The 10,664-nt window shown below is 37.0% G+C and overlaps 1 pseudogene; it reads right to left on the reverse strand.

The window, feature by feature from the left end:
- Positions 1-8,173: 8,173 nt before the first annotated feature.
- Positions 8,174-10,197, reverse strand: LOC143534528 (L-type lectin-domain containing receptor kinase IX.1 pseudogene; annotated as a pseudogene).
- Positions 10,198-10,664: the final 467 nt, after the last annotated feature.

Genomic DNA, 10,664 nt, shown 5'->3' on the forward strand with positions numbered 1-10,664 from the left:
TTTGGTAACATGAGTTTGGGTCATAGCACGGGGCTAGTTGTACTCACCACGTACAACTTGCCTCCATGGTTATGCATGAAAGAGTCTTCATTTATGTTGACCTTGTTGATTCCCGGCCCAAAATCACCTGGAAAAGACATGGATGTTTTTCTTAAGCCCTTGGTGGATGAGCTTAAGCATCTGTGGCAGGAAGGCGTACGTACTAAAGACGCGATGATAAACACATTCTTCACAATGAAGGCGGCGTTGTTATGGACCATAAACGACTTTCCCTGCTCGTAGTAGTCTATCGGGTTGCAGTGGACAGGGCTACAATGCATGTCCGACTTGCAACGAAAATACATCTTCAGTATATGAATCAAATAAAGTTGTATATCTTGGTCATCGGCGCTTCTTAGATGCTGACCACCAGTGGAGAACAAGTTTGGAATTTAATGGAGAACCCAAGACAAGAGCCCCCCCCCCCCCTTGAAAGAATTTAGTCTGACTGACATAGATCATCTTGGTCATCTAATTCATCATCTACCGGGTATACATCCTGATTTAAGAGGTGGTAAGAGAAAGTGGGAGGAGTTAACAAATTTATAATGGTTTGTCCTTGATAATTTTAATGAAGTAAGGAGTATATGAAGTAAGTGTTCCTATATTTAACTTTTCATTATTTGTCAAGTATTTCTCCGTTCCTCACTTATATAGTTTTATCATTGATTTAGTGAATTTAAATATAAACATCCCGAGGATGATCTTAAAACCAAATTTCCAAAGTGGTTTCTTGAGAAGGTAATACATATATAGCAAGTATCACTCTATATTTGTTAGGTAATACGTATATATGTAAGGCCCCGTTACTGGTGCCTCACTTTAACGTTGGATTTACTTATAAACACAGTTCTAAATATCAGAGTTAATAAAAACATTCACGGAATATTAAAAACATTCAAACCATTTCATTACATAACCATATTTCTTGTCTAAACGATCATTCCAAATCATTTAACATAAAACATTGTCTTTAAAATAACATAACATTTCCTTGACATGCCAGCTTCTTCAAGTCCATGCCATGTGTATCCCCTTATGCAAGCTGCCTCTATCTACTCACCTGCGTGGATACTAAGAGTTATCTACACTGAGTGAGTTCTAGTTAATCATACGACATACAATATGTTCACATACTTGCACACGTGCCCGAAGGTGTGTACATTATTAATACTTTATTTTACTTGCATAACTATCCATACTATATAAAGTGCCTTCCGCCCTATAACCTCACAGATATTATAAGGGTCTGGTCCCCAACATCACAGATATTATTAGGGTCTGGTCCCTACCATCACATATATTATAAGGGACTGGTCCATATCCTCACATATATTATCAGGGTCTGGTCCCTATCCTCACAGATATTATTAGGGTATGGTCCCTATATATGGTGCTACTGTAACACACATGTCCCTTACATACTTGCCTTAATAACACGTTCAATATCCGAAGATCGTTCACGTACTATTTGCATACCATACATATATCATTCATACATCATACATGCTTCATACATACATCATTCATACAGCATATATATCATTCATATCTTTAACTACCCCCTGACGGTCCATGCAATATCCGAAGATCGTTCATGCACCGTCAAGCAATCATCATACATAATTCATATAAGGCATACACTTACCACTTAAGGTAAGTGTGTTAACTATCACATAGAGTATGCACACAGCCCCGAAAACATAACAAATAAGTGGGGCTAGAAACTCACCTGAACGCGGTTACGTTCACCGTTAATGGTTATTCCCTTCTTTAGCTGCGCACGACTAACTGTATAACAATTACACGTATCAATTATCTATCACTATCCATATCGTATTTCTAGTTTAATTATAACCCACAACGAACGGGGGTCCGGGGGCAGCGCCCCTGGCAGCGGGGTCTAGGGGCGGCAGCCCCTAGCAGGGTCCAAGGGGCAAAGCCCCTGGCTGGGGTCGAGCTATGACCATTCTGTCATTTTGTTAAACTTCTAGTTCGTTACATTGTTCTTAACGAATTGTGTTATCATAACGAACTGGTCCTTGTAACGAATTGGACCCTTTAACGAACTGGTTATTTAAACTAATTGGACCTTATAACGAACTGGTCCTTTGACGAATCGGTTCATGTAGCGAATCAGTCCATGTAACGAATTGGACCTTCCAATTCGTTAACTCCTTTAACGAATGACTATAACAAATCAAGAGTAATTCGCTATCTTTTCCCTTAACGAATTGAACACGAACTGAAGCTAGTTCGTTATGCTTTCTTTAACGTATTACTAGCGAATCACCTCTAGTTCGTTAACTCCCCATTAACGAACTAGGGTTAGGTCAGAGAATGTCTGAACATTCTCTGACATTCCATCTTAAGCTCGTACCACTTTCTGGCGCCGTCGCCGGAAAACGCGGTTTCGCCGGAAAAACGAGTTTTGACTGTTTTTCACCGTTTTTCGCCCCGTTCGATCCAGATCTGAGCTAGGGTGATCCCTAAGCTCATCTTATTTTCGGTTTATACCCGATTCCACCTGGATCTCATGACTTTACCGGTTTAACGGTGTCGGGTCGTCGTTTCGTGACCATAACTAACGAGTTTAAGCTCATACAACATCATACTATCATTACCTTGGGTCGGGATCGGTTCTTCTCCTATGTTTCGGCTAAAGAGAGTCAGAGAGCAATATGAGAGAGAGCTAAGTGTGTGTTTTTGTGGTGTATGGAATATGTGTAAATGAATGAAAAATGGGTAATTAAGGTTTATATAGTTATGGATCATGGGCTTAAGCCCATCGTCTTTTCCTTCTTTCCTTCATGACTCAAGTCCATAACCCATATCCATTTTACCCAACATTATCCCGACTCATAATAATCCATATTCTCATTTTTATTAACCGAAACTAGAAAAACGGGATGTTACAATATAACTTGCATAATTATATATTTGGTAGGTTTATATGATGAAAATACAAAGATATCCAAATTTCCATCCAGAGTTGTATGCGCTTTCAATAGGTGCGAACAAAAATTCCTTTACTTATACCGCTTGCATAGTAAACGGTGTTAGGTTTATGTTACTTGGCCGTGACACAGAATGAACAACACAAAACTCTGGGGTTCTAGCTGAGTAGGGCTGGCATATCGTGTATACCCGTACACGACAAGACACAAACACGGTAAGACACGAACACGAAATGGGTATACCTGTACACGACATGAAAACTTATCGTGTACCTGTAACCAAAACAAGAACATGAACCTGTTAATACCTGGTATACATGATAATGCACGATTGTCCACGATAATAGCTGTTTAGAAACACATATTTGACAACCTTTTAGCGAAATATAAGTCAACAAAAGTTCATAAAAGTCTTAAAATAATCCATTATTCTTAACAAATTTAAGACAAAAACATATATAATTCTAATCAAAACATATATTGAAATCAATATCAAGTTCCAAACTTCCAAGTTCCAATTGGTCTTTCTTCTCAATTCTTCAATTCCAAATAATCAACCTACACGTACACAGTATAAGTATAGTCAATTTGTCTTATTAATCATGGACAATTGGACATATTCATATAGTTTTATCAAGTAACATTATTAGAAAGTTTTAGAGTGAGGTACCTTAGGACTGTTCATTGTTTTTAGCGAGCAACACTACTTGAAGAATTTGGAGTTGGTATACCTTAGGATTGTTCACCGAGTTTGAAGCATTTGATTCACAAGTAATGTCAAGCGACATTATATCTTCAGTGATCTCTTCCACACTAACTTTGTTAGAACCTACAAAGTACAAACAAGCATATACATTATAAAATTAATATAATACATGTATAAAACTTATAAAAATCAAGCAAAGATGGACATTACAAAAATCTCCATGTAACCAATCTTTTGTGCATATTAGAGCCCCAACAAACATACCATTGTTTTGGCTTTCTTCTCCTTTGCCTTTTCCACCTTCCTTTTGTGGGTCACTCATAATTACCTAAATAGTAAATACTAACAAACGTGAGCAATCAAAAGTTCAAAACCAAATTAGTGAAATAACTAACTAAAACAGCCCTATAATAGTATAGTTCACATCAATACTTAATAGTTTTGTACAAAACAAAATAAACCCCACCCAAAATTCTTTTGATTAAATCCATTCTAACATTTTCTCACCAAGTCCCATATTATTAAACTCAGCAACCCACCGAGTCCCAACTCATTCACCTCAATCCCAAAATCAATTTTATATTTTTTACACAAACTGAAAGAGTATGATGAACGGAAGATGAAATTTTATATTTATGATGAATTTCGTTAATACTTACCAAGCAGTAATAGTCGCGGCAGGTGATGGTCGGATATGAATGATGAACGAAACTGGAGGCCAGAGAGAGTATGGCCGCAGCGATGGGTGGTGGCCGGAGAGAGTATGGCCGGCGTGAAAGGGAAGGCCGGCGACGGGCCGGTGTGAGAGGTAAGGCCGGCGACGGATTTTTTGGTGACGGGAGGATCAATGTTGAAGAATGACGGTTGTAAGAAACTAAGAATGAATTAGGGTTAGGGATAAATGGATAAGGGATATAATTTAACTATATATATTTATTTAATTTTAAAAATAACCAGGTATTAACAGGTACTTAACAGGTAAACTGGTATTATACCTGTTTAGACACGAAAATTAACAGGTAATTTCGTGTCTACCTGTTTAGTACACGAAATCTGTTAAGGTCTTACCGATTACATGTTAAAGTCGTGTAGGTACGTGTCGTGTATTCGTGTCTGGTGTATAAATTGCCAGCCCTATGGCTGAGGGAGAGAATGGTGAGAAATTATATGGCCAAGTAGAAGAGATTATTGAGTTGTGTTATCCAAATGGGTATTCAACAGTCCTATTTCATTGCAAATGGTTTGATACTCTAAGGGGTGTTACATTTAACAATAATATTACCAGTATCAACACAGAACGTGAATGGGACAAAGAAGATAAACTTATATTTGCTTCACAGGTTAAACAAGTGTTCTACATCCAAGAACCTTCTAGAGGAAACCAAAACAAAAACCATCGTTGGGTCGTTGAGAATGTTAATCATCGAAAAATTTGGGATATACCTACATTAAACGACAATGGCAGAGTCGAGAATGTTCAAAATGTTGACAATGACCTAGTCAAAGATCTTGACGTTGTTCACAACAATTCGTCATCTAATTGTGTATTATTCATTGAATTTAAACAATACTTTCAAAACACGTCTTCTCATGTTACTCGGGTGAGACACCAATTGAAGTTGATCCGCCAACGATCAAGACCGTTAGTGACGATTATGATAAGGATGATCCTGATTTTGACACGATGGAGTATGATACAGACACTTACACATCAGATGAAGAGTCTGATTAAAAGAATATTTTGTTTTAATTTATGTTTTGTATCTATTATAACAAACTTTGTATGTATTTTCGTGTTGTAATAGAAAACTTGATTGATCATCGTATTATATATTTGTATTGCATATCTTATAAATTCTTAGGAAATAGTTTTATTATTGATGTTGTAGTTGTTTGTGATGGTGGACGTCATGTCACGAGGTCATGGGGAGATGGTGCCGAGGATCCACCACCTCCCAGAGGTTTTGGGCGAGGTTGTCATGAGGAGGACGATAAGTCTTATATAGTTTGTTTATTTATTTATTTATTATATATTACGACTAATAATTTTTATTAACTTTTGTAGTTGTTACGACTCGAAAAGTAAGGGATACTGCGAAAAATATAAAGTTGTTACAGGCATTTGCAAAAAACGGCAGGAAGCCTTTAAGGCTTTCTTTTGATATATTTGCCACATTTGCTCCCATTGGTGATGTTGGAGATATGTTTATTCCGGATGTGGGGAGTTACATGTGGAGAAACATCGCGTTTGATAAAGACTCTTGGGCATTTGTTTCCGAGGCAGAAAAGAATGCGCTCAACGAGCATATGCGAGTATGTGATTTGTAAAGTTAATATGTTCATTAGTTCATTATTAGTTCTTTACTTGACTAACTTATTTTAATTAATTCCTATCAATATTCTAATTTTGATGAGATTGAGCGGGATCCTCAATGCGAATTGTTAAAAGGTGGCATTGAAGCGGCAATCATTAAACGATATAGAGGCCGGAAATCGAATGCAAAAACACACTTTAACAATGTGGGAGGATCTAAGGATATGGAGGAAATAAAGAAAAAGAGCCCCAAAGATATGTTGAGCGAAAATTGAAAGAAAACATGTGACTATTTTTGTTCTGAGTCACATAAAAACCGGTCAACGGTTATATAGACAATCGAAAACATCAAAAATACCCAAAACGAGGGGGGGCAACATACAGTAGCTATGGTTACAAAAATGTAAGGTTCTTTTTTATATAATGTTTTTATTGTGTAATCTAATTTTTAATGTTATATACAGAATATGAACCAGCTACAAACGTTTAATAAAGCGCATACTCGTCGTGATGGGACGTTTGACAGCGAGCTAGCCGAACAACAATATGTAAGTATTTATTTAAAGTTTATTTTTCATATATACACACACAAACATTTGAGAAAGAGCATATTATATACTTTTTTTTTAATTACATAATGATTTAAGGCTAGAGTTAGAATCTCAAACTGATACCAACAACGAAGGAAAATATGAAGAAAGTCCCGAGCCATTATCGAATGCGGTCGAGGTATTCGAAAAGGTGATGGGTCCTCGACGCGGTTGTATTAGAGGGATTGGTCGTAAACCTAGAGCTTCTTTACCCGGTTCGTCGAGTCGTCTTGATCATCTTCAGCCGAAGCAGACACCGCCTCCACTAATGACACAGGTAATCAAAATTAGTTTATGTTATTATTTTCATTTTAATTAGTAAATGTATTGGATAGGTCAAAATCTTCTAACATGCTTAATAGACAAAAATTGTGTTATATTAATTAGAGTATTAAAGTGTTGTATATTGGTAGTATTAAGTTTTTATGTGTTTACTTACAACATATACATCTATCTTATTTTGTATACCCAAATTGCTAGGGGTCGACATATGCTTTTAGGGGCGACGTGTACTATTAGCGACGAAAAATGGCATATTAGTGACGAGGTATTAGGGGTGCCTCATTAGGGGCAATAAATAAGGCATTTAGGGGGCGACGGGTGTCGCCTCTAAAACACCCTTTTCTTGTAGTGCGTTGTCCGTGACCCCATACCTCCATACAGTTTACTTGTATTTTTGATTGATTGGTCATAATTTGAAATGCTTGTTCACTTTGATTGTGATCAAACTGCCTCATACGCAATTCATGAGATTGCAGGGTTCCAGTCATAGTTTCTAGCGAAAGTGTATATGGGTCTTTGGCTTCTTCAATTGCTACAACATATACAAATTTCTAGTCAAGCTTCTTAGGATATTTTCCATAATTCGTTTTTCTTCGATGCTTTCATCATTTGACCTTAATTGGTTTGTGAGTTATTTGACTCAATTATAAAATCTTTTATGGACTCGGTTTCTTTCATTCTTATGGAAAATTCGCAACACATGGTCTGTAACCTCATTGTTTTCACCCTTTTTCTCCTCTATATGTACTGTATGAAATCTTTCATGGTGAATTTTTTTTCTTGCTCGCAGATACCACTTCTATGAAAGGAGATATATAATGTTTGATATTCTATATTATTGAATCAAACATAACTAACTAAATACATTAGGGTTACTATTTATATAAACTGAAAAGGTGGGGGTTGAGAGCATAACAGACACAAATTAATACACCTCATGATCCTCCATAGTTACACTTATGTCGTTTAACATAATATCATATTCAACGCATAATAATGTTTATAGCATCTAGCTTATCTTATACATTTAACACATGCCAACCATCACAACTCTTGGATGAAAAGATGCAATGTTTAATGTAGTATATATATATACTTCAAACAAATTAAATATCGTAATAGATGTTTGTTTCTGTACATAATTTCTATGATTCATGAAATAGAGACCTTCAAAAAAATTGTCTAAAATTCTACTTAACGTTAGAGCTTCCAAACCCCCACCAAAAGATTTAAAACTGAAAAAACAAAACCCATAACATTAAATGATGAGATATATTATGCACGCATTCAAAAAATTGCTACAATATACTTTAACAAAGACATTTGAAAGCCCTGGTTATAATATAAAAGAGCCACCCACAAAGTAAGGTATTTAACGACCATATAAATAAGATGAAGTTGTTGACAAATCCACATTAGACCCATCAAATAACGATGGCTTGGGTGTTGTGAAGTAAGAAGTGACAGGCATGTTTGAAGGGAGTGTAAGGAGAGATGCTTCGGAGTTTAGTACTTGAATCACTTGTCTCATCGTTGGGCGGAGTTTAAAGTCAGGATGCACGCACCATAACCCAATGATCATCAAACGCTTGACTTCAACTTCAACAAATTCTGATCCAAGACGTGGATCGACCGCTTCCAAGAATGTCCCGGTCCCATAGAGCTCCCAAATCCATTCCGGTAACCATATATGTGCTTCCTGTGCCTTGTAGTCAATAGATTTTCTCCCACACACTATTTCTAATGCAACAACTCCGAAGCTAAACACGTCTGATTCTTTCGTTGCCTTCCCTGTGTTGGCACACTCAGGAGCAATATAACCCATGGTTCCAGCCAAAATCGTTGTCTGAGAACCTTTGTCATGGTCAACAAACTTAGCTAACCCAAAATCACCAAGCTTTGCATTGAAATTTGAGTCTAACATCACGTTACTCGATTTAATATCTCTATGCAAAACACATTTCTCCCATTCTTCATGAAGATATAATAAACCGGAAGCCAAACCAATAGCAATTTTGTACCTTGTTCCCCATGTCAACAAGCTCTTTCCCTTGAAAAGATGCGAGTCTAGGCTTCCATTTTCCATATACTCGTAAACAAGCAGGAGATCTCCTTTCTGGTGGCACCAACCGATGAGTTGCACCAGATTTCTATGTCTTAACCGGCTAATGATCGTGACTTCCGATGCATACTCCTTGATCCCCTGTTTGGAAGTCTTTGACACCCTTTTGACTGCTACATATGTGCTCAAATCTTTCAAAAACCCTTTGTAGACTCCTCCAAAACTTCCCTCTCCAAGCTTTTGTTTCTCTGCAAAGCCAGCCGTTGCCCGAGCTAATTCAAGGTAAGAGAATTTTCTAGGCCCTGTAGGACTGATTTCAATTTCATGGTTCATAGAAAATCCAAGTTCCTGCACTTTATCACCACCGTTTTTCTTCTTCCTCCAGAAGAAGAATGCAAGTATTCCAGAAACCACTATTAAAAAAGATATTCCTGCTATTAATCCCACCACGAGTTTGTTGTTGTCATCAACTTTTAACTGAGAACTATTAAACATCCAAGATTTTACTATGTTTTTATTGAACACCTCACCAGTTGCAGCTAAAAACCCTAGAGAAACCCATTCAGGCAACTCAAGCCGTAGATCAACGGATAAACTTAAGTTGTTGTGTTGGACTTGGACGGTATTGTTTGATAAACAAGTGAAGGAAACATTAAGATTTTCAGAAGCCGAATCATATTCAATCAAAACTTGGCACTCTCGTTGACTTGACATATCATTAACTAGCCATGGCTTATGGCTAACAGAAGTAGGAGAGTTAACGTTGATACCTACATGATCACATGACTTGGAACTCGTTTCCCAAGGGTTGCAATAAGGATCAAACTCCACCCAAACATATTGATCGTCGCTATCATTGGTTGTGCTATCAATCCCAGAACTATTCTGGGCAAGGAAGAATCTGAAGCCATCGTCTTGACGATGAATGTTACTCTGGTTGAATAACTTTACGAATGTGAAGCTGGTAGAGAAACTCGCTAGCTCACGCGAACCTTTGTCCCAGAGATGAAACGGTTCCATGTATGTCACCCGCCCTGTTCTGACCATGCGATCTCTAACTTCTGGGGTCACCTGAATTGCATCTTCAGAGATATTAGCACCACCATCTAATCTGAACATGTCCATGTCATTTGGACTGAAGTTTGTAAAATTGAAAGAAATTGAGGCTGCATAAGGGATTAAGATAAGAAGGAAGCATGCTAAGATATTTCCCATGATCATCAGCAGAATGTAAAGTTGCTGAATAAATTGTTAGCTTTTTGATAGGTGGTTGTTTTCGAGTGGGCTTTCTTTGTTTATAGGCGGGGTTTATCATTTTTGTGAGGACAATATTTAAAGTGGATTTTTCCTAAGCTTGAGTCAGCTGCTATAGAGTCAGTCAACATTTCTAACTCGTGTAGGACTTATATGTCATGCAGTTTTTTTTTTTCTTTCTTCTTATTTTTGATGTTCTAAGAATGGGTAGTTTCCCCACAATTCATGTGACGTCGCTAATAACTACTAACCAAAAGATCAAATAAATTGTGGTTTGCGCTGAGCATGTAACTTTAATAAATTATGGTAAGACATAGTGAAAGTAAGATTCGAATATAGGATCCTTTAAGACGAAAATTAGATGCCTACAATTCCACCAGTCCTATATAAATCAAACCATATTCCACCGTGATTTTACATGGTATATGGTTTTTTTTAAAGATAATCGATGTTAGAATTC

This window comes from Bidens hawaiensis, unplaced genomic scaffold, assembly GCF_021521415.1.
Source record: "Bidens hawaiensis isolate Kalapana, Puna unplaced genomic scaffold, B.hawaiensis_p1.1 tig00010181_1, whole genome shotgun sequence".
Taxonomy (NCBI): domain Eukaryota; kingdom Viridiplantae; phylum Streptophyta; class Magnoliopsida; order Asterales; family Asteraceae; genus Bidens; species Bidens hawaiensis.